The 23127-nt window shown below is 34.6% G+C and overlaps 1 pseudogene; it reads right to left on the reverse strand.

Annotated features, from left to right (window-relative positions):
- Positions 1-15468: 15468 nt before the first annotated feature.
- Positions 15469-16342, reverse strand: LOC105084394 (heterogeneous nuclear ribonucleoprotein A1-like 3; annotated as a pseudogene).
- Positions 16343-23127: the final 6785 nt, after the last annotated feature.

Raw genomic sequence — 23127 nt, forward strand, 5'->3', positions numbered from 1 at the left:
AAACCACTGTTTTATTTCTTTTTTTTCCTTTTTGTTGTTATTTCCGTCTGGAAGGTAAATCCAGTAGCTATTCTCCATCTTGGCCAGAAACAGGTAAAATTCAATATCTAAACAAGAGTAATTCATTGATTCTAGGAACTGAAAATGTTCTTCCTAATTACTAGCTAGTTCTCATTGAGCAGTTGAGGACATTAATGCAGAAGAAATTCAGTTTTTATATTTTTTTATAATATCACACAACTGGTTATAGTATTGTTATTATTTTTATCATCTTTTAGTCCTAAGAATTTGTATCTTTTTGTAGCTGCCTCCTATAATTTACCAGTGTAGGTTCTAGTCATAGGTAAATTTGAAAGGAATCATATATGTCATCTTTTTTCACCCTCACTCCTTAATTTTCACATAATGAAACTGAGAACCGGATAGGTTATCATTTTGTGTGAAAACCAAAGGTTACTGTGGATCTGGGCAAAGAGAACTAGTTTGAATGCTAATTGTTTCCTTCTTCTGGGTCCTTTCCTGCCCTAAACTGAAAGCAGAAACCAGAGGTCAGCCTTGGCAAATAGACCTACTGTGCTGATTCCAGTTTAATCATTGCTTGAAGACTAAACCAAGACCAAGAAATCTGCCATCTAAAAAGAAATCCTATGAGACCATTTTAGCCTAAGGGAGTCAGGAAGTTACAGAGCCAATGTGGACATGCAAAACTAAAAAAAAAAAAAAAAAAAACAGATCAATTATCAATGTCATTGCCTAAGATAACACTAACTCCCCAAGGAAAGGCCCATGCTAACCACATGGAAAAGGTCAAGGATAGATAAAAGATGAACAAGTGAATGAGGACTTTATGGACAGTGCACATGCTCCAAAACTAGCCCTTTTATTGACCTGCTATTCCTTCAGTTCTTTCTTCTAGAATACCACCTACTACAAAATCTCAAAGATACCCTGATTCACACTACAGACTAAACCTCTGATAAACACTGGTGTTATCTCACCCAAGGAATGCATCATTTAAAGGGAGAATCTGCATATTTCTAAGGCAGTGTTTCCAAAAGTATATTCCCTGACCATTAATAAATGGTCATAAAATTAAAAAAAAAACTTTCCGGGTTAAATATTTGGCTTCTCAAAGGTAAACAGCTTTTCATATGGTGGGTTTTTCAGTCTTTAAGTCACTGATGGACATTTTGCCTCTCTAAGAGAGGAAATAAAACGTTCATCATTTCCCAAATTTCTTCATAGAACCATTATCTCAAGACTAGTGTTCTATGAAAAATATGCTGGGAAAAGTTAGCCTAAGAAATAGATGCTATGGTTACATTCCCAGGTGCCATTGTGGTTTCATGGGAAAGCATTTTTGAGGCTAGGAACTATTTTTGAGATCCTAAGACACCGAGCAACTTCATTCCTTGCAAAAGTTGACCTTACCGATTGGTCAAATTAATATTTTGAACACTATCTTTTTAAAAGGCTTGCATGGAAACTATGCTTGAACAAGAGAAATTAATAGAAGTTTTCTATCCATGATGCTTCCCAAGCAGAAACCATTACCCCTTAATTACAGGACACTGAAACTGTATTTTGGGGAACAAAGAGGAAAAGCCTTAGATGGGTGGCATAAAGAGGAGGAATTAGGGGTTCGTTTTCATTTCCTTCCAAACTAATTGCCTAAGGAGCTTTTTATTTCATCAGGAAGTACACTAACAAATGGCCTTCTTGACTTCTGCTAATCACTTTATTAATGCTTTAGCCAGATTTTAAAATATGCAGTAGTATTAATATCTGTGGAGAAAAAACCTTTATTGTGCATAAATTACAAATTTACTATCTCAATTGCAGTTGAGTTTTAATGTTTCCTTTCCAGAAAAGCTCTAGTGCATATTCTTCAGGGAGCAATTCCACACTCTTAAGGGAATGAACTGAATGACCTAATGGGTCCTTCCATCTTTAATTTCTGTAATTCAGGAAAGCCTCATAAAACACAAGCTTCCTTTGTGAATTAACTTTTCTCTGAAAGTATTGAAACCACTTTCTTGCTCTCTTTGGAAGTACTTTAAAATGTTTAACAATATTAGAAATATTTACTGAACCCATACTGAAAAATATCAGATAAGTTATACTTAATGGTCCAAGTGTAATTCTTCTGAAAGACATAACATATGGCACGTGACTTCTTCACTCCCTTTCCAATTATAGGAAGCCATCCATTCATGACACCACAAAAATATTCTTTAGAAAGAATCTAAAACAAAAGTCAAATTAAACTAACAACTAATTTTGAACTATCTTTTATGCATAAAGTACGGTGCTAACGTATCATTGTTAAAAGAGCGAAGGCATTTACTGAAAACTCAGTTATAGCACTGAGCTCTATGGTAGAAAGAAGAGAAATGATGTCATTGATGGAGAAGAAAGGGCTCTAGGCTAAGACTCTACATTCTAGTTTTGATTCTGTTGCTTTCTAGATACAGAAATTCTGGGTCTTCTTTCTCTTACTTAAAACATAAAAGTATTAGCTGAATATTTTTCCATCTAGTTGTAAAATTATGTGGGTTGTTAATTCAAGGCATTGAGATTCAGTGACAGATTACTTGCTGAAGCCAAGTTTTTAAAGTCAAATTTTGGTCATTTTGATAAAATTTTAATTATCTTATTAATTGTTGTCAGTCAGTACAGTCTAGTTACTTGATAGTGTCATTTGAATCTAACAAGTTAGTTTTTGTGCTTAGATACACTTCAGAACTTAAAACAACATGAACTGATGATTTTATTAAGATGCTCTTATGCTCTGTAAACATATTCTTCTAAGAACAGAGTATATAGCATTTAAGCTTGGCAACTACTGAATGTAACCAAACTATATTCCATATGTTCCCTTATATTTTTGTCCATATTCCTAATGAATTTAGAAAATAATTACTGATTTTAAAACTCACTGATAATTATTATGGTCGATACAGTTAAAGACTCCCCTTAGGCAATATCACCAATATCATATTCTTCTTTCTCACAAAAAGTTCACAAGGATATCTTGAATTCTGTAAGTAATATTCCCTTTGACTGGACTATCCTGTGTATTTACTACCCCTCATAGTCTTTCAAATCCATCTCAAAAGTCTTTCCCAGAAATTCTTCAGAATTCTGACCAAAACAGAAAACTTGCAGAGGGTTAAAGCTAGGATGTGTTCTCAGGTCCACTGCATGAGAGTCCCTGCAACTTTTACAAAGCCATGTGGTTTCGAGGTTGAAAGTGGCGATGACAAGAACAACAATCCCATAAAAATTTTAAACACTATTTTTGAAATATGTCTCTCAAATATATATCTTTCATGGGTAAAATCTGATTATCATTTGAAATGTTTCACCTCTTTTGCATTGGCTGATTTGTTTAGAAGTTGGATTTCCCAATTATATTTCTAAAAGAAGGAAATTATGTTTTCTAAGTATCGTTTTGACCACAGCCTAACAGAGTAGCCACTAAATCACACGACAGGTATTAATTTTTGTTGTTCCATTTTTTTTTCTGCTGTCTTTGTATTCCTTAGCTTCTTGTAGCTACTTCTTGTTAAGAGATCTCAGTGGCTGAGCCAGCTCTGACGTACACAAGCTACATCAGTAAACTCACACCAATTATTGGCTAGGGTTTGACTTTTAGTTCTTTCACCCCATCACCAGGATCTTGATTCTCCAACTTCTAAATCCACTGTACTCCCAGCCAGGCTTAAGGTTGCCCAAATGGCCTTGAAGTCATGGCTTCCCATGCTAATGGGGATTGGGTGACCTAGCCCATATTCTGCATCGATTCACTGCCTGAATTTCTCCATTCTCTTCAGGATGGAAGTCCTGCTCTTCATTGCCCCTGGGGATTCTTGAACATCACTAGGTCTTGCCAGACTCCCCCATGATGGATTCTGTTATTGATCTTTTATAAAGGGGACCCTCCAGTAATATGGGCATATCTTCTATGGAGTAAATTCCAACTTATTTTCCCCCAAATTACAGTGTTATATTACATCCTTCACTGCCATGCCTCACACGCACTCATCATTGAGTCCTCCCAGAATATTCAGCAACTGATACAGAGTCACTGTTCTCTCACTGTGCAATAAACAAATATGCTAACAATGTACCTACAATTTTTAGGTTTCTTTCATCATGATGTTCTTTTAATGACACAACAAAAGGATGAATTAGTGTTCCTGTCAGGATAAAAAAAAAAAGTGTAAAACAACTTAGAAATAGATATTTTCAAAGGTAAAACAATTTTTAAACAGTTGGTTTAGATAATCCAGCAACATATTATTAGAAAAAATATCTTAGTCATCCAGACATATGATGCCATCAGAAGGTCTTTCCATTAGTAGATACACTGTCATAGAGAAACTACATGTGGAGGATATTATCTGCAAATGTTTCCCAGAAAAAAAGATAAAGAAAGCTATTCATCTTAAAAATAAATATGGCTTCTCACTGGTCCCTTACTGAGCCTACATTAGAGAGTCAACAACTGTGTAAAATTCGGGATTTATCTTTAAAACAAGATGCTCAATAGTAATCATCTAACAAAATGATTTATAAGCATCCAGAGGAGAGAGAGGAAGGGCAGAGAGAATACATATTCAGCTTGCTGTGAACACACTCTGTCATCCCACCTAGCAGTCTATACAGACTTCGTGCTTTAGGGTGCAAAAAAGCACAGTCTGGGAAATCTTCCAAATCCATTTTTGTAAAGAGGAAGCACTTGCCAGGATACAGGAAGCACTAAATACTGTCCTGGTAGTCTTTCGTGTTGTTTCAGCAATCTTTGCCAGAACTATCCACGGAGGTCTGAGTAATGGTGGGTGAGGAGAGATTTGAAATTTGAAATTTGAGATAATGACTTTAGCCTAATGCCAATGAACTGTTTTTCTCTGGGGGCTGACCGTTCCTCTGTCAGGTACAAAATGAAGGGCTCTTAGGAAAATGAGAGCATTCACAGGTATAAGGTTTGATTCTGAGAAATCTAATACATATGTTGCTTTGTTTTAAATTTTCTACTTAGTTTCAATATTGTAGCTGGAATATCTGGTATTATAAGAAATCTGCAGTTGAGGTTTTGTGTCTAGTTTCAATCAGCTCTTCCCTGACTTTGAAGAGGTAGGTATCGTTGAATAAAATTTAAAATAAAAAATCAAATGTGGTTTTACTAAGCATTAGGTTATCCAGTTTATAAATAAATTATTTGACTATTTTACAGAAATTTATAAATAACTATTACAGTGTAACTGGGTAACTAAAAAGTCAAAACTACAAGCTCCCTGCCCTCAAAATATACACATCTCTTTGACTTCTTCTTTGAGAAGGAATTTTGATTTCTTTATGAAAAACCATTATATAAATTTGTTTGTTTGTTGCTATGTCCTTAACAGTAAGATCTTACGTAGTAAACATATGTACATCATAGGGTTATAAGGGGGCGAGGTCATTATCACCCATTTGAGTTTAGCGATATAATTTTTTCACTTTGCAAGCACCATAGTAACTGCAGCTTTTATCCACACAATTGAACAATCTGTATCTGCATGGCCAATGTAATTAGCTTATACTCTTCCTGAAAGAAGCCGAAGATTTCAGGCAAAACAAACTACGTAATCATTTTTTGTTGAATTTTTTCCCCTAATATCTTACGGAATTTGGCAATGGTTCCAGAATATTACATTCACAAAACATAGTTTACGAAAGAGTAAAATCACCTATACTGAAAATAAATTAACATAGTAATGAAAAGTCTACATGGCTTAACTAAAGTATTAAGAGGGTTGAAATTAAAACCATCTGCATCTGCCTGAATTTTATTAATTCTTCTGTAACCTGTTTTTTATTGGATACTTTCTTCCCACTGCCTTTCACTGTAACTCAACCAGTTCAGACCCACATTACCTCACGCACAGACTATTGTAACAGCCTTAGTCCGCCGTCTTAAACCATTTTGCACGATGCTTTCAGAGTACACAGTATCACTGATGTTCTTGTCACACCCTGACTCAAAATATTCAATTACTTTACCTATTAATTTTATTCCAGTCCATCTTATCAAACATTTTTGAGTAATCTTTTAAAATGAGCCTCTGCTTCAACTGGCCCTACTCAACTTCCGTCCCTTGAAACTGCCTTCTATTTATTTGTATTTACTCGCTCTAATGCCCTTGTTTACAGTTGCATTTTCAATAATACCTTTTACCTTATAAATAAAATAACAATAAGATTAATAACAGTAAGAACGATAAAAATACATCTTTAATGATTTAATACAAATGCTTCCTATTTTATGAAGAGTTCTATGATCTACTCAACTGCTGAAAGACTTTTCTTCCCCTAACTTCCTTTAAGCATCTAATGCCAAGACATTCCTCTGTGCTAAGGAGGATCGGGATCTCTCACTGTCCTAGAAAATGTTTAAAGGTATTATTGCTCTTGAACTGTCTCTCAGTATTGCTGCCCCTGAGTTTTAGGATAAATAGACTGGGAAGAGAGTTTTCATGGCAGTGGAGACAGAGAGGGCATGTCAGAGATATTCTTTCTGATTCTATAGCTGATCACAGACATGTTGAAATGTGCCCCGACTGCCCCATGGCTGAGCAATTAAGGGTTGTTTCCCTGATTCTTATTTTGATACAAACAAATGGAAAGCCAAGAAAATCCTCCAGGGATCTTTTTCAGAACTCTAAGGAATCTATAAAGACATTCAAAAGGGCTTAAAGTTAAATCCTTTTATAAGCAACTTACATGAACAGCAAAATTTTACTTTAGCATATCTCAGTGGAAAATGTTAAGCTTAGTCCTTAGACACCAAAATGGTTTTGGACTATGGTTGCTCATAGTATGAATTCAAAGACAAAATAGAGAGGTACAAATTAATTCATGATGCTTTGAGGTATTTCTCTCAAGTTAATAGCCCTCAATTTAATGCAAACTCAAAGGAGGTTATCATGGACTGTTTCATTAAGAAATTATTTGCAAAGATCTGAGGTCTACAAGAAAAGCATCAAGAAGGAATGCAGCACCCAGAGGTAGCAATCAGGGAGCCTTACCCATCTTTAGGCCTGCAAGGGCAAGTGGAGGGAGAAGTCACCATAATCCGGTAAAAGCTGAGACACAGTTACAACTATAAGAGGGGAAGTCTAACAGTAACTGTGGTCTATAGAAGAATATGGTCACTGACAAATTGAAGACAAGCAAGGAAAGAGCCAGAAGAATAACTTCCCTGACCTTTCTCTCTTTCTACCTCCCATCTTGCGCCAGCAGGACCCAAACTGATGAAGGTTACAGAGTTCAACCTTCGGAGCATAGAATGGAGTAGAGATCAGATCTGGAGAGACAAACAAAAAATATCCAGCAAACCCCCAAAAGACACACCATATGGGAATCATCACATTTGATTTATAACTTTAAGTTGAAAAAAGACCATAAGGGGAAATCTATTGCAACTATTTACAATCTTTTCTGAGTTATGGACATTCATACCTCTTTATACTAATTCTTTTGTAAAGTTTCTCACTCAAAATGAAGACTTCCCAAAATTAGGATGCAGAATTTTGCTGGGTAGGATCACAAAAATTATCCTGCACATTCTCTTCCGTGAGCTACTCTTTACTACCATAGCCTATATGATTTTTAGATTGCACTATTTCACAGATATGTTAACATATCTTCTATTATATGCAATTAAGAAAATGGATAGAATGCAATACTTTTCTAGCACTGATTGATCTACTAGGCTTTGGTTCTGTGATTTTTGAGAAGAGTATCTGTCCTTGAGCTTAGTGGAATGAACTCTATATAAAGGCTCCAGGCTTCCATGAAGCTTTTAACTTACCATATGCATTTACTCATTCATTATACATTTATTCATGGTCCCCTACATACAAAGCATTCTGCTAACTGGGGGGATGAATGACAGTATCAGAGTAAAGAGGGGTGGGGTTTTGACCCATCTTTAAACATAATGAAGTTTTTAGATGTTCTTGGATGATGTCCCCCTATAGCTTTCCAGGATTGACTTCTAACATTGAGTATGTTCAGGGAGTGTTCCAGATGCTAGGGATTCAAGTTCACAGAACTCTCATTGTATCAGAATAGACTGTTAACCCCTACTGAAAAATGTACACAGGAGTCAGACGATGAAGTACCTTACAAGTTTTGAAAAGGAGCTTGATATTAGACTCTATCCAAATGACAAATGAGAAATCATTGATAAGCATTAAGAATGGAAGTGATATTATATCTAGGTTTTAAAAAGAATTTCCAAGTTACAGCAAAGAGAATGGATGGGAAGTGACCAGAAATACACATAATGACATAAGTCACAAACTAATAGGCCCGAATAGACGATGGCAATGGGGACAATAGAGATGGAGAGAGGTAGACTAATTCTAGAGGTATTTAGAAAGTAGGATCTTTAGGACTTACGATTGGTTTCATGTGAGTAGTGAGGAAGAGGAATTAAGGATAACTCCAGTTATCCTTTAGGCATGGCCAGTGGGATTCTGAAAATGTAACTTATCAGAACAAGGAATGATAAAGATGGAGCATATTTGATGGTAGACTTTGGTATCAACATAAAGGAAGCATCATTAAAATAAACTAAAAATGTTAAATGATATTGCAATCTATTAAAATGTCTTAGTGTAATGGAAATTAACTTTTTCTTTAAAAGATTTATAAGAACTTGCCTTCAAAATCATAATATAATAATTTAGGGTAGGAAGAGATCTTTTCTAAAAGTTTATTCATTTTTGAGTGGGTTTTAACCTACTCAGATTACCTATCCCTTCTTAAAACAATTTGATAGTTTGAACTTTTCTTGTCCTTAAATTTTTAAATAATTAGGATAGTTTTGTTCATAAATTTGAGTGTAATTATATCTCATTTCCCATACACAAATGTGTTTTTTTTAAATTAATTTCCAGGAAATAGAAATTAGGGAGGATTTTCCAGAAAACAGAAATTAGGGAGGATTTATTTATCCATGTACTTTATTTTAATCTCTTTTCAAATTCAACAATTTATACTTTTTATATACTTTAATTTCTTCATGTTTTCCTATAGTTTTTTTTGTTCCTTTTCAGCTTAGTTTATTCTTTGTCATTCTTCCACATTTAACAGTAGCCAAGACATGGAAACAACCTAAATGTCCACTGACAGATCATTGGATAAAGAAGTTGTGGTATATTTATATAATGGAATACTACTCAGCCATAAAAAAGAATAAAATAATGCCATTTGCAGCAACATGGATGGACCTAGAGATGGTCATTCTAAATGAAGTAAGTCAGAAAGAAAAAGAAAAATACCATATGATATCACTAATATGTGGAACCTACAAAAGAGAAAAAAGAACACTAATGAACTCATCTACAAAACAGAAACAGACTTGCAGACATAGTAAACAATCTTCTGGTTACAGGGGAAAATGGGTGAGAAGGGATAAATTTGGGAGTTTGAGATTTGAAAATACTACCTTCTAATGTCTGCTCTTTATCACAGTGACCCACTTTTTTTTTCCCTTCACTGTCTTCTCAAGTTCTAACTCTGGTTGTTGTTTGTTATCTAGGATATGCAAAATAATCCTTTTAGGAAAAGTGTGACAGGCATGCCTTATAAGTCTATATTGTTCTGAAATATTAATAAATATTACATAATGTAATGTTAATTGTCCAATTTTTGCCCTATAGACATATCACCTATGTATTTAAGTCACATTCATGAAGGTGAGGCAAGTATAAGAGACTTTTATATGAATTATTAGAAGGTATATTCTTATACTCTAAAGGATGCAAAACTAAATTTTGATATGAATAAACTTACTAGGAACATTTAAACATACAAATTGAATATGAATATTACCAACCATAATTTTCACCCAGTCATTTTTGGGAACACATTAATTAAGACATTTATTAATTTTTAAACTCAAAGTTCAATTACCTATTGAGTTTCCTTGCAATAGAACCAAAGAGATCAGTTGATATCTAGTTTATTTTTTTTATCCCAAAGTGGTTTTTTTGTTTGTTTGTTTTGGTTTGGTTTGGTTTGGCTAAGCTAGGGAATAATAAATTTATATAGTATTGCAATTGTTTCAATGGAGAAAGAACAATTTATCTAAACTCTAAATTTAGCAACTAGGAGATCTGTTTGCATTTTGGATGGATAGTTAAAGGAAAGATTATAAGACACTTCTTACCTTGTGATGACCTACTTGTATTAATTGTGGTTATGTGTGCAGTGGGGAGTAGGAGTCCTCCAATATATGTCAACTGCAAAATGACAATGTTATATAAGAAATTCATACAATCCATGGTCTTTTTTTTCCCCAAAGTAGCACTCTTTCCCTGACATTAAACGACTTTTATTAAATTCAGCAACTTCCCTCAGCATGATAAATGATGAAAAAATTCAATTAATGGATGTGTTTCTTTTCAGCATAAATAAAACACACATCTTTAAATCATTCAATGAATTATTACAGCTTCCAGGAACAAGCCCAAGTTCCTTAGCCTAATGTATAAGGCACTTCTCAATCTTGCCCTACATCCTTCCCTTTGCACATTATACTCAAGTTATACTAAAATTCTTTCCATTCCCCAGATCACCAGGGTCTTTCTCTTTTTAACTCCTCCATGACTTTACAATTAAACTCTCTCTTGTTGGACTGCTTTTGTTCTCTTTCTACTCCTTTCATCTGGACACCTCTGTCATTTAAGAATAAAGTTTCAGAACCACCTCCCCTTAGGAGTTTGTTCTGATAATCTCAACATTAACAAATATTGCAGGCATTTTTATGTCCCACAATAACATGAGATGCTTTTCTAGCTTATAGCACTTATGACAGTAACTTATAGCGATCTGTTTATTTGTCACCTCCCCCAAAAGACTCTGTTTCTTGATAATGGGGTTGTGTCTCATTTAACTTTCTTATTTAGCATGGAAAATAGTTATACACTATAATCCCCTACTCCATCCCCCCAAAAAACTTTAACTGACAAAATCTGAAGCGAAGTTGATGTTATGATTTGCTTGAAATTTTGAATACTTGAGTGTTCAATTTCGATTAGTTCCAATTGAAAAGTGTTCCATTTTGATTAGTTCTAATTGAAAAGGGATAATTTATTAAAATGAATCAGCTGACTTGTAAGAAGTTGAGTGGATCCAGGCAAGAACTTTCATACCCTTTCTTATCTCCATATTGAACATCTGTGTTCTTTATTATTAAATTACTTTTGGTCTGAAATGGAATTTTACTCTGTAACATTACAAGAAAAAAATCTTAAGAATTCTTATGCCCTTTCTGGGGCAGTTATTTCCAGCTGTCAGCGATAGAGTAGATTTCTTTCTTGTTCCTTGCAGTAGAATCTCTGTATTGGGTTTACTTTGCAATTTCTCCCCTTAAGAGCACTAAGGGTGGTCTGCAGAACAAGTGTTTTAGGGAATCCTGGACTCTGATTTTTCTCTGCCTATGATGGAGTTTAAAAAAAAAAAGATTCAGGAAGGTATAATAGTAGAATATCTCAACTAATAATAATAATAATAATGACAACAACAATAATACAGAAGCTCTTGTTGGGTGTTGGAATCCTCTGTAGAATCTTTAAATTATAGATGGCTTCATTTCCAGACACATTGAATCAGAAATGCAACACTTAGGGAACTGCTATGTTGTGTTTTCTAAAATCTCCAAAGGCCACTCAAACTTACAGGTGACTGAAAACTATTATGATATTATTTCATACTTCATACTTATAAATTACCTGTTGTTTTTTCCATAAATTTTCCTCTTAATCGTCACAATAGCACTAAGAGATAAGTAAAATGTATCCTATTTCATAAATGAACAAGCTGAATCTCAGAGGTAGTTGGCAATATTTAGGAGACTCAAAATCAGTTCTGATTCCAAGCCCCAAGCTTCCCACTATAAGTATAAAAGTTAAATATTTCAAATGGCTAAAGCCAAAGTACCTATCTTATTTGTTTAATGCTGTGAAATTTATCATTATATTTCTGATCATACTGAAACTGAAAAACAGTTTACTTCATTTTGGTATAATGTGAAAATACTCTTCAAGTGTTTAAGGACTTAAGATTTTACATTATCAAATCAGGAATATAAGATTCATTATTGTATGATAGTCTTTTTTTATAGGTTCAAAGTCATTATGACCTAGTCATTACTACCAATGAGGATAATAATACGTTTCAAGTAAAACGACAATTTTAAATGGGACCTATTCCTTCATCTCTAAATTTGAAATCATTTAAGATTCCTCATTTCAGTTATTCTAAGAAGAAAAGTAAAGGGTTTTTTTTTTTATTAAAATGTAATTATATTTAAGTTATAATATGTAGATGTAAATATTTTAACACAAAAACCCATATTTGGTAAATAGAATAAACACTGCCTATATGTAACATACAAATTCATCCCTAAAAGGGATGAGTAGGAAAATGATTCTTTTAAAAAATTGTATGTATAATGTGTGTGAATATATCTATCTACATGTGTATATACATATATTTCTCAGAGCAAAGTGCTGGAAGTATATAATAATTCAAAATTTTACAATGGTGATTAAGACATTATTTCTTGGAAAGAAAAAGATGTATTTATACTAACAAGAAAACTAGAAAGTATATTTTTTCAATATAAGAGCCGGTTCTCTTTAAAATTCATAGGCTAATCCTTTCTTTAGTGTGTGTTTGCTTTTATGTCAGGAGAGGGATGGAAGAAAGGGTTGGGCATTATTGTAACATGCTCCCATCTGAAAAAAAAAAAAAAAAAGGCAAAGCAAAACATTTTTATATCCAGAGTATCCTTACTTTTCTCAAAAATATCTTCCTGTCTTTCAAAATTTTCATCTTGAGAAATTTTGAGAGTGACATCATCCCTTTACTTCTCAGCTGTTCTTTAGGTGTTATGGATGGGCTATGTCCATCAGTCTGTAACACTGTGAGTGAGAGATCTAAGACCTTCTGTCCTGAGACTACCACTCGGCGCCAGTAGACAAGCAACACTTCCTTTACCTGCCCTCCCACTATTCTAAGCTGTCTCCTCCAATAAACATAAATTTACTTTCAGAGTCTAGAGATCTGTTATTAGATCTGAACATAGGAGCAACAGATACAGATTCCTATTTCACTTAAACATTTTCCAAAGAAAGAAGATATAATATTAAAATATGATTTAATGATTTTTTCATGTGTGAGACAGAATTTTTGAAATATGGCTTTTAACTTAAATGCAAATGGTGAGGCGGCTACATTTCTTCAAAATACTATTAAACCAAAATAACTTGTATGCTCTACCGACACTTCACAATTTCCTTACGGTGACAATGGGAAAATGATCATAATTACAAAATTTCAAAATGCTTTTTTTCTAGTTTTCCCAAAAGGCTGTTCCTTCATCATTCATTCCACAAATATTCATTCAAAAGATACTGAATACAATAATACTTAAAATGAGAATATAAAATCCATGAGGCAGGTAGGGATTTCTCTTTGCTCTTTTCACTGACTTGATCCCAGTAAGTAAAACACATGCCCATGCAACAAACATTTGCTGAATGAGTGAATAAAGTGTATGTAAGATGTCAATTTCTTACAGCTAAGCATTTTAGATACGTAGATAAAGTAAGAAATGATCACAAAATTCAAGAAGCTCAGTATTTTCTCCTTCAAGTTATCATCCCAAACTCACCTCCATATCTGTAGGAAAACTGTGGTCAGTCTGTGTAACGGTGCTAGAAGGGAGTGGGATTCTAGGCTACATTTAGAAAGCTGTGTCTGCTTTAATATCAGTGTTGTCACTCTATCCAGCTAAAACTTTTCAGTACATAGTATCACTAAAAATATTTATTTTATTTAATCTTTGAAGATTTACTTTGATTAGGAACTTAAAATCCAGTCCCAACTGGAAAACTAAAACATATTTCATTTGCTGCCTCCATTAGATTATTGAGGCACTTCCAGGAATCCATTTATACTTCATTTGTTTTTCCAAGTAAATTTAATTTTTTGTTTTCTTTCAGCACTTTCCTGTCCAATTGATGATCGGCTCAAGAAACTAATTTTTTTACAAATTAAAAATATATTCATTATAAGAAGATATTTTTTAGAAGACTGGCACACTTTAATATCAATGTACATAGATGAATAAACACCTTTGAGGTGTTTATAATCAGTTTACCAGGGAGACTATTAACACTTTTCATTTACATAGGAAATTACATAGTAATTTACATAGTAAAATCACTATGTAATTTACTCCAGTGCATTAGTTGCCAAAAAGAGCAAATATATGTCATAGTTGATAACAGCAATTCTGATGTGAGAGATTTAATGGACTATTTACAGACAGAATAGTATTCTCAAGTATTATGTTTCACATGCTTGTAAATGTGCAATTTTTCATATGGTGAAATTCACTGAAAAGTTTTGTAAATTTAAGATTCTTCAAAATCATGTTCTCACAGTAACATATCTCTGAGGTCTTAAGCTAATAAAACAACATTCCCACAACCTGTTTGGGTCACTGAATTCTGAAAATTAGAGACTTCCTCACCCAGACTCAAGTAATGTTCTTCCAGATGGTTCTTAAGAACTCCAGGATGTTCAAAAATTAGGTAATAAAATTGCCATTTGATATGTTTGGAAAGTTAGAGATGGATGAAAGAGTACTATTTCATTATTACAATTGAAATAGCCACTATTTAAATATTAAAGTCATGTTTTACAATCTAAATCAGAGAAGGGAAAAAGTTAGTTTTTCTATGCACTGCTTGTGAAACTTGCCAAGTCTTTATACATTTGGAGTCTACCTTACAATTAAAAGTGCATTTTATTTTCTATGTGTAGGTCGTCTAACACTGTCTATGTTAGCAAGCACAGATGTGTACATTGGCAAGGTGTGGACAAACATACTGTGGTTCTGGATTTCTGGAAAAGCTCAAGGATAAAGTTCTAAAATCCTCTTTTATCCTTGAACATACAGAACTCTCTTGTTTTGAACTGCGGAGTTAATTTAGCTCTTTGCCCACTTTGTCTGCAGCCTTTGTCCAGCCTTCAGTAACTGTAAGCAACACTATTTACTTTCTGCTAGGCTTATAATCCTTTGCATCCAAGAAGAAAATTGCTGACACAGTCTGCTTACAAACCCCTTTCTGTGTGTGGTACTGTGTCTGATCTGACCATATATGAGCTGCAGTCCAGACCATCCTGATTATCCACATTTTCTAGCCTCTGGTTAGCAGACACATGCTCTTCTTCACCATTATCCTGAGAGTTCAGGAATCAAAAGGACACTAATTTGAGTTTAACGACCATATATTTGGAATTATTTTTTTAAAAAAGGCTAACGGTATTCAGTGTCATGATCAGACCATTACATTTAGCAATTAACAGCATGGGTGCAAAAAAAAAAAAAACCTTAAAACGCTTTGCTGAAATGCTTTATACTTTCCACAGAACAGAAACTAAAATAACCTTTTATACAATTAGTCACAGATGCAGTCCTCACATTTTTTTCACCCAAACACGTGAGTATTGTCTAAAACATGCCTTCTTTGTAGCAGCCAGGTCCAGCCACCACTGTGCTTGACTGAGTTCACAAATCTGTTGTAACCTGTAGCTCCCCTGACATTTCTCTGGCTCTCCTCTCCCTGCTAAGCTTTTTGTTTCCTGGCAGTAATTAAAACCTTCTGCCACTGACAGAGCTACTGCTGCTGCTGGAATCACCAGAGCCACCTTGGTCTCGTGGTTTGGCAAAGTATTGGCCTCTATCACCCTCAGGGCCAGAACTTCTGCCTGCAAAGTTTCCTCATTTCATTGGTTCAAAATATGAAGATTGGTTATTGCAACTGCCAAAATCATTGTAACTCCTGCCACCCCTCCAAACTGCCTCCGTCATTACCAAATCCATTCTAGCCATCCCAGCTGCCACCATATCTACCACCATCATGTCTGCCACCAAAGCCATTCTGGCGAAGTTTCCTCCACAACCAAAGTTATCATTCCCACCAAAACCACCTCTGCAACCACCACCAAAGTTTCCAGACCATTTTGGTCTCATTGGCTGAATGAAACACTAGCTGTCTCTTGTTTAGAGTTTTCCTTACTTCAGTTGCGGCGATTCACAATATGGTACTCCTGAATGACAATCTTGTTTACCGAATCACGGTCATCAAAGATTACAAAAACCAAAGCCTCTCTTCTTTCCACTAGTTCGGTCAGTCAAGATTTCAGTCACTTCAGTGTTCCCATACTGTTCAAAATAACCTCTTAGGTGATATTCTTTAGCATCTTCTTTAATGCACCAACAAAATGTAGCATGTTTTCAATTAAAATGTGATTTAAAAATTTTCTCAATAACTTTATCTGACCACAGATAGTAGTACACATTATTCATTAGACAGGCTTCCATCTTTATGCATATTCTGCATTAAAATTATAACTAGATCAACAAAGAGCATCTTCAAGTTTGAACATTCTCTATGATACAATTAACAGTTGTTTTTCTTTTTGAACTACAGCTGAATTTCTTAAAGGCACAGTCCCATTGATACTGTAACACATGGCATGAAAACACAGTGCTGGTTTCTTTAATTTTTCTAACAAGGTACCACTTCCCAATTGTCTTTTCCTATGGTCATCTAAGACTCTCTTATTTATGTTAATAGTGGGTGCCATTGCTGATAAGCTACTTGTAATAAATGAGTCAAACAAAAAGGCACAAATTCTGCAGATGGTGGAATAATTCAGTGGGATAATCTGCATAAGCAGATTCATATTTTAATAGAAAACATTTTAATTTAATGTTTGGCTTTGATCACTAGCTTACCGAACATCTCTAATTTTTTTCATCTAGTTTCCACTTTCTTTTTAATTAAAAATTGTACTGTGATTAGTGATTAATCCTTTTCCAAGTAGAAGCATGATTATATTATGCTATGCTATATGGCACAGATTTCCCATTGTTAATAATTTTACTCAGATATGTAGCTTTACTTACCCTGCTCACTTAGTGAAATACTGTTCAATGTGAGGGAAAAGCAAACAAGTCAATGTTAGCTTGTATTTTATTTATCTGAAAAGAAAGTGCAGGGTTTCTGGTCTGGCATGTAATGAGTTAGAAGTCACAACTCCATTTTAACAAGTAAGGAACTGAACAAACTGAAAAATCAACTCTTTTTGTATCTAGCCAAGAAGTAATGTCACAAGGCAAACTGCTGACCCCTAAATTGGAGAAAGAGAGAGGAGAAGACAGAGATTCACAACTCACTAGAGCAGAGATGCAGAAACAGAAATGTCTGCAGGAACTGGTGTCAGGGTAGGAAAACCTGAACTGAACTGCTGGACATCTGAGAAAAGTCTTCCGCTTCCAGCTGGTGGAGAGGAAAAGAAATTACTCTGAAATACACCAGGGTGTTCTGTTCTTTTTAAGGCGGTCTGCCCTCAGGAGAAACTGATTTACCAAAGTGTTAACTACTGGGGTTTCTTTCAGAGCCTAACCTAACTAGAGGAAGGGAATTAACCAATTCCAGCTCTGTGAAATATTTATAAAGTGCTGAGAATGACAATTCCCCAAACTAGAACTCTACACCCTGTGAAATTATTATTCAAAAGTGAAGAAGAAATAAAAACTTAATCAAAAAAACAAAAATTGAGGGAATTTGTTGCCAGGAGATCTGCCCCATAAGAAATCTTAAAAGATATTCTTTACAGACTAGGAAAATGATGTGAATCAGAAACTCTGGTCAGCAAAAAGAAAGGAAGGGCATCAAGGGAGAAATAAATGAAGGCAAAACAAAAAACTTATTTTTCTTATTCTTATTGATATATTAGATAACAATTGGCTCAAAATAATAGCATGAATGAATGAGAGTATACATATATATGTATATACGATGATGTGTCCTTATATACAGGTGGATTGAACGACAGCCATGATACAAGGGATGGGGGGAGGAATTAGGAATATTTTGTTATAAGGGACTTTCACTATTCATGAAGCAGTATAATGTTATTTGACAGTGTACTTGAATTAGTTGTGAATTAGTATGGTAAACACTGGGGCAATCAATAAAAAAGCAAAAAAAGTACAATTTATATGCTAAGAAGGAAAAGAAAACGGAATCCTATAAAATTCTCAATTAAACAGAAAAGTTGTGGCAGACAAAAATAGGAACAACACACAAGGATAATAAAAAGAAAACAGTAACAAATATGGTATATATTAATGCAACTATATTAATAATAACTTTAAATGCCAATGGTCTAAATAGGCCAATGAAAAGACAGAGATTGTCAGAATGGACCAAAAAACAAGACCTAACTAAACACTGTCTACAAGAAACCCACTTTAAATACAAACACACTTAGAGATTCAACATAAAGTAATAAAAAGTTACACCATGCTAACACTAATAAAAAAATGTGGGCATATTAGTTTCATACAGAACAGACTTCAGAGTAAGAAAATTATCAGGGATAAAGAAGGGCTTCACATAATGATAAAGGGGTCAATACTCTAAGATAATACAACAGTTCTTAATGTGTATGCATCTAACAACAGTGTCAAAATACACAAGGCAAATCTAATAGAACTGCAAAGGGAAATACATGAATCCACTAATATAACTGGGGACTTTAAGACTCCTCTTTCAGAAACTGGCAGATCCAACAGGCAGAAAATCAGTAAGTACACAGTTGAACTTAGAAGCACCATTGATCAACTGGATATAACTGGCATCTATAAACTATTTTATCCAGCAATAACAGAGTACACATTCTTCTCAAGCTCACATGGAGCATTTACCAAGATAGACATCATTCTTGGCCATAAAACACACCTTAACAAATTAAAAACAAAATAGGACATACAACGTTTGCTCTCAAATCACAATGGAATTAAAACTTACATCAATAACAGAAAGGTTCTTCAAATACCTGGAGATTAAACAATACACTTCTAAGTAATACATGGGCCAGAGAAGAAATTCCAAGAGAAATTTTTAAATATTTTTAACTAAGTGAAAATGAAAATACAATTTCTTAAAATTAGTGGAATGCAGAAAAGCAGTGTTAGAGAGCAATTTATAGCAGTGAATATATATATATATAAGAAATGAAGAAAGAGATCTAAAATCAATAATCTAAGTTCCTACCTTAGGAAACTAGAAAAAGAAATGCAAATTAAATCCGAAGTAAGCAGACAAAATAAATAATAAAAATTAGAACAGAAATCAATGAATTTGAAAGCAGGATATCAATTAAGTCAATAAAACCAAAAGCTGGTTCTTTGAAAAGATCAATAAAATTGACAAGCCTCTATTCAGGTTAACTAAGAGAGAGAGAGAAGACAAAAATTACTAATATCAGAAATGAAAGAGAGGCCATCACTATAGATCTCATGGACTTTAGAACAACAATAAAGGAATACAGTGAATAAATCTATGCTCACAAATTTGATAACCTAGATGAAATGGACCAAATCCTTGAAAGACACAATCTGCCAAAACTCATACAAGAAGAAATAGACAACCAGAATAGTACTATACTTATTAACGAATCTGAGTCAGTAATTAATCTGACTCCTTCCAAAGATGTGAGCACCAGGCCCAAATGGGTTTACTGGTGAATTTTACCAAACATTTATGAAAAAATATACCAATTCTCTACAATCTCTTCCAGAACTAAAAGCAGAGAGAATACTTCCTAATTCATTCCATAAGGCCAGAATTATTCTAATGCCATAACCAGGCAAAGATATTACAAGAAAAGAAAACTATAAAATAATACCTCTCATGAACATATCTGCAAAAATACTAAACAAAATTTTAGCAAATTGAATTGAATGTATAAAAAGAATTATACACCAAAACCAAGTCCAGAACAAAGTTTGACTTACCCTAGATATGCAAGGCTGGTTCAATAGCATTCATGTACAGGAAGACTCAGTATTGTCAAGCTGTCAGTTCTTCCCAAGTTGATCTAAAATAATCAATGCAATCTCAATAAAAATCCCAGCAAGTTATTTTGTGGATATCAGCAAACTTATTCTAAAGTTATTATGAAGAGGCAAAAGACTCAGAATAGCCAACTCAACATGGAAGATGAACAAAATCAGAGGACTGACACTACCCATCTTCAAAAATAATAACTTGAATAAGAATTACTATAGAGCAGTGTATCAAGTACTCAGGACAGTAATCATGACAAAAGAACAAGCAAACAGATCAATGGAATGGGAATTCAAAATGGTTCAGACACTGTAGAAGACAGTTTGGAAGTTTCTTATAAAATTAACATACTCTCACCATGCCACCCAGCAGTTGTGCTCTTTGCTATTTATCCTAGTGAATTAAAAACTTATGTCCACAGAAAAAGCTGCACAATGATGTTTATAAAAGCTTTATTTATAATTGCCAAAACTTGGAAGCAACCAAGATGTAAGTAGGTAAATGAACAGTCTGTAGTACATCCAGAAAATGGAATGTTATTTAGCACTAAACAGAAATAAGCAACCAAGCCATGAAAATACTGGAGGAAATTTAAATGCAAATTACCAAGTGAAAAGATACATACTGTATGATTCCAACTATGTAAAATTCTGGAAAAGGTAAAACTATGAAGACAGTAAAAAGAGCAGTAGTTGCCAGGGTTTGGTGGGGGGCATGTACGGAGGGATGAACAGGCAGAGCACGGAGGGGTTTTAAGGCAGTGAAACTATTCTGTATGATGTGACAATGACAAGTCCGTATCATTATACATTTGTCCAAACTCACAGAATGTACACCAAGAGTGAACCTTAATGCAAACTGTGGAATCTGTAGGTTCATCAATTGTCACAAATGTACCACTGTGGTGCAGAATATCGATAGTGGGACAGTTGTGTATGTGTGGGGACGGAAGGTGTCTGGAAACTCTCTATACTTTCCACTCAACCTTCCTGTGAACCTAATACTGCTTTAAAAAATAAATATATATTTTTTAAAAAGCACATCAAAGTTTATACAGAGCATACATATTTGGCTGGTTCATTTCTGCAAAGGAAATATGTATGGTGCTCAAAATCTGTTTCTTATACATTTATTCATTAATTCAATCAACAGATACTATTTTCTTTGGATGACAACTTTTACATGCAATAAGTTGAAACTCCTCTAAATTAATAGGAAGAACTATCACTGAACTCTTCCCCTCATACTGTTTTTCACATTAGGCTCGTGGTCCATGTATCCAAGAAGAATCCCCAGACTGTAAGAAAGATGCTAAGTCAAACAAGGATGACATGAGTAAAATCGCAGGTCTCTGTTGCAGACAACCATGCTCAAGTGTAAATCATAATATGAAGTGAGAAAAGTTTTTGAACAGTAATCTCTGGCTCTGACCTTCTTGATTTCCACACCCTTCTACTCATCTAAGTATGTGTTTATCAGTGGGTCACTGTCTTAGTCACTTGGGGCTGCTGTAACAAATTGCCACAGACTAAGTGACTCGGAAACATCTGAAATTTATTTCGTACAGTTCTAGATGCGGGAAGTCCAAGATCAGAGTGTCAGCACAGTCAAGTTCTGGTGCAGACCCTCTTCTGGGTTGCAGACTGCTGACTTCTTGTATCCTCACTAGGCAGAGCCCAGAGAGAAGAAGCAAGCTCTCTTGTGGCTCTTATAAGGGCACCAATCTCACACATGAGGACTCACCTCATCTAATTCTAATGACCTCCCAAAGGTCCTGCCTCCTCGTACCATTACATCATGGGGTAGAGTTTCAACAGAGGACTTTGGTGGGGGGGGACATGAACGTTCATTCAGTCCATAACAGTCACCAAAACATAACCATCTTGCTTATCATAGTTATTGTTGAATTGAGTACTTAAGATTTGGGAAACTTTATTTCTATTCTGTTTTGTGCGTTGTCTATTTTTTTTAGCTTGCAGAGTTTAATAAGTCAGTAAAAAGTATAAAATTACTTCATATTCCTATATGAAAAAGCATAAAGTTATTTCATATTTCCCATTCTTGTGGGAAATGGGAAATAACAAAGAAATATATTAAAGAGGCTTTTGAAAGTTCCTTTGCACAGTAACAAGAAGTAGAATACATTAAGAGAATTGAAATCCTAATCTATACCTGGACACAATAACCCCTGACCTGGACCCACAGAGAGCGGCTGCTTGTATTTCAAGTGAGAAAGCTGTCTTTTGATCTCTGTAGAAGGTATATCTTTTGACCTCAGTAGGATATGTTTCAGCAGGAAGGTTCAGACAGGTAGCTGTTCAGATTTGAACAGCAAGTTATTTATCTTCTGCCAGTTTACAGGCTAGAACTATGGTTCTCAAGTTTTAATGTGCATTTGAATAGCCTGGAGGGTTTATTAAAACCACATTACAGGGCCCCCCAGCAGGTCTTGATTTAGTAGGTCTAGGGTGGCACCTTGCTTTCCTAGCAAGTTTCCAGGGGACGCTGCTGTGGTCAAAGGACCACATGTTGAGAACCAGAATATACTATTCATTTACTGTACATATAGCCTCATCATGTACTAAATTGTTATTTGTATACCAACAGAAGTCCTCTTGCCCCCTCTATATAAATAGCTCTTTAGGTGTAAATTTTTTTTTTAATGGTTTGTCCTATAAGGGCAGTAACTTATACAAAAAAAGTACACCAGCCATACCTGAATTTGATGTAAGGAAGTCTGAGTCTCTGCTTTTTCACATTTCTCTCCTCAGTGGCATGGGATGATCAATTATTATCAGAGGCTCACTTTCTTCCTCTATAAAATGGGAATGAGAACCATGTCCCAAGGATGTTGTCTGTGTGAAATGGGATGAGGCCTGTGAAGGAGTCTTGCAAACAGCAAAGCCCTCTACAATGTAACAGTTTATTATTATTGATCTTATTATTGATTTGAGAATGACTTCCCACCTCCAAAACTCCTGGTATAGAAAAGACTCCTCAGAGTGGGTGAGTTTTGTTGACTGACGAAGTAAGCAGAAATAAATATTTATAGATTGACTGATAAAATGAGACAGACTCAGTTCCTTGGAGGGTACCTTGCAATATATAAATGGATTAACAGAGAACCCCACTA

The sequence above is a fragment of the Camelus dromedarius genome, chromosome 3 (genome assembly GCF_036321535.1).
Source record: "Camelus dromedarius isolate mCamDro1 chromosome 3, mCamDro1.pat, whole genome shotgun sequence".
In the NCBI taxonomy this organism is placed as follows: Eukaryota; Metazoa; Chordata; class Mammalia; order Artiodactyla; family Camelidae; genus Camelus; species Camelus dromedarius.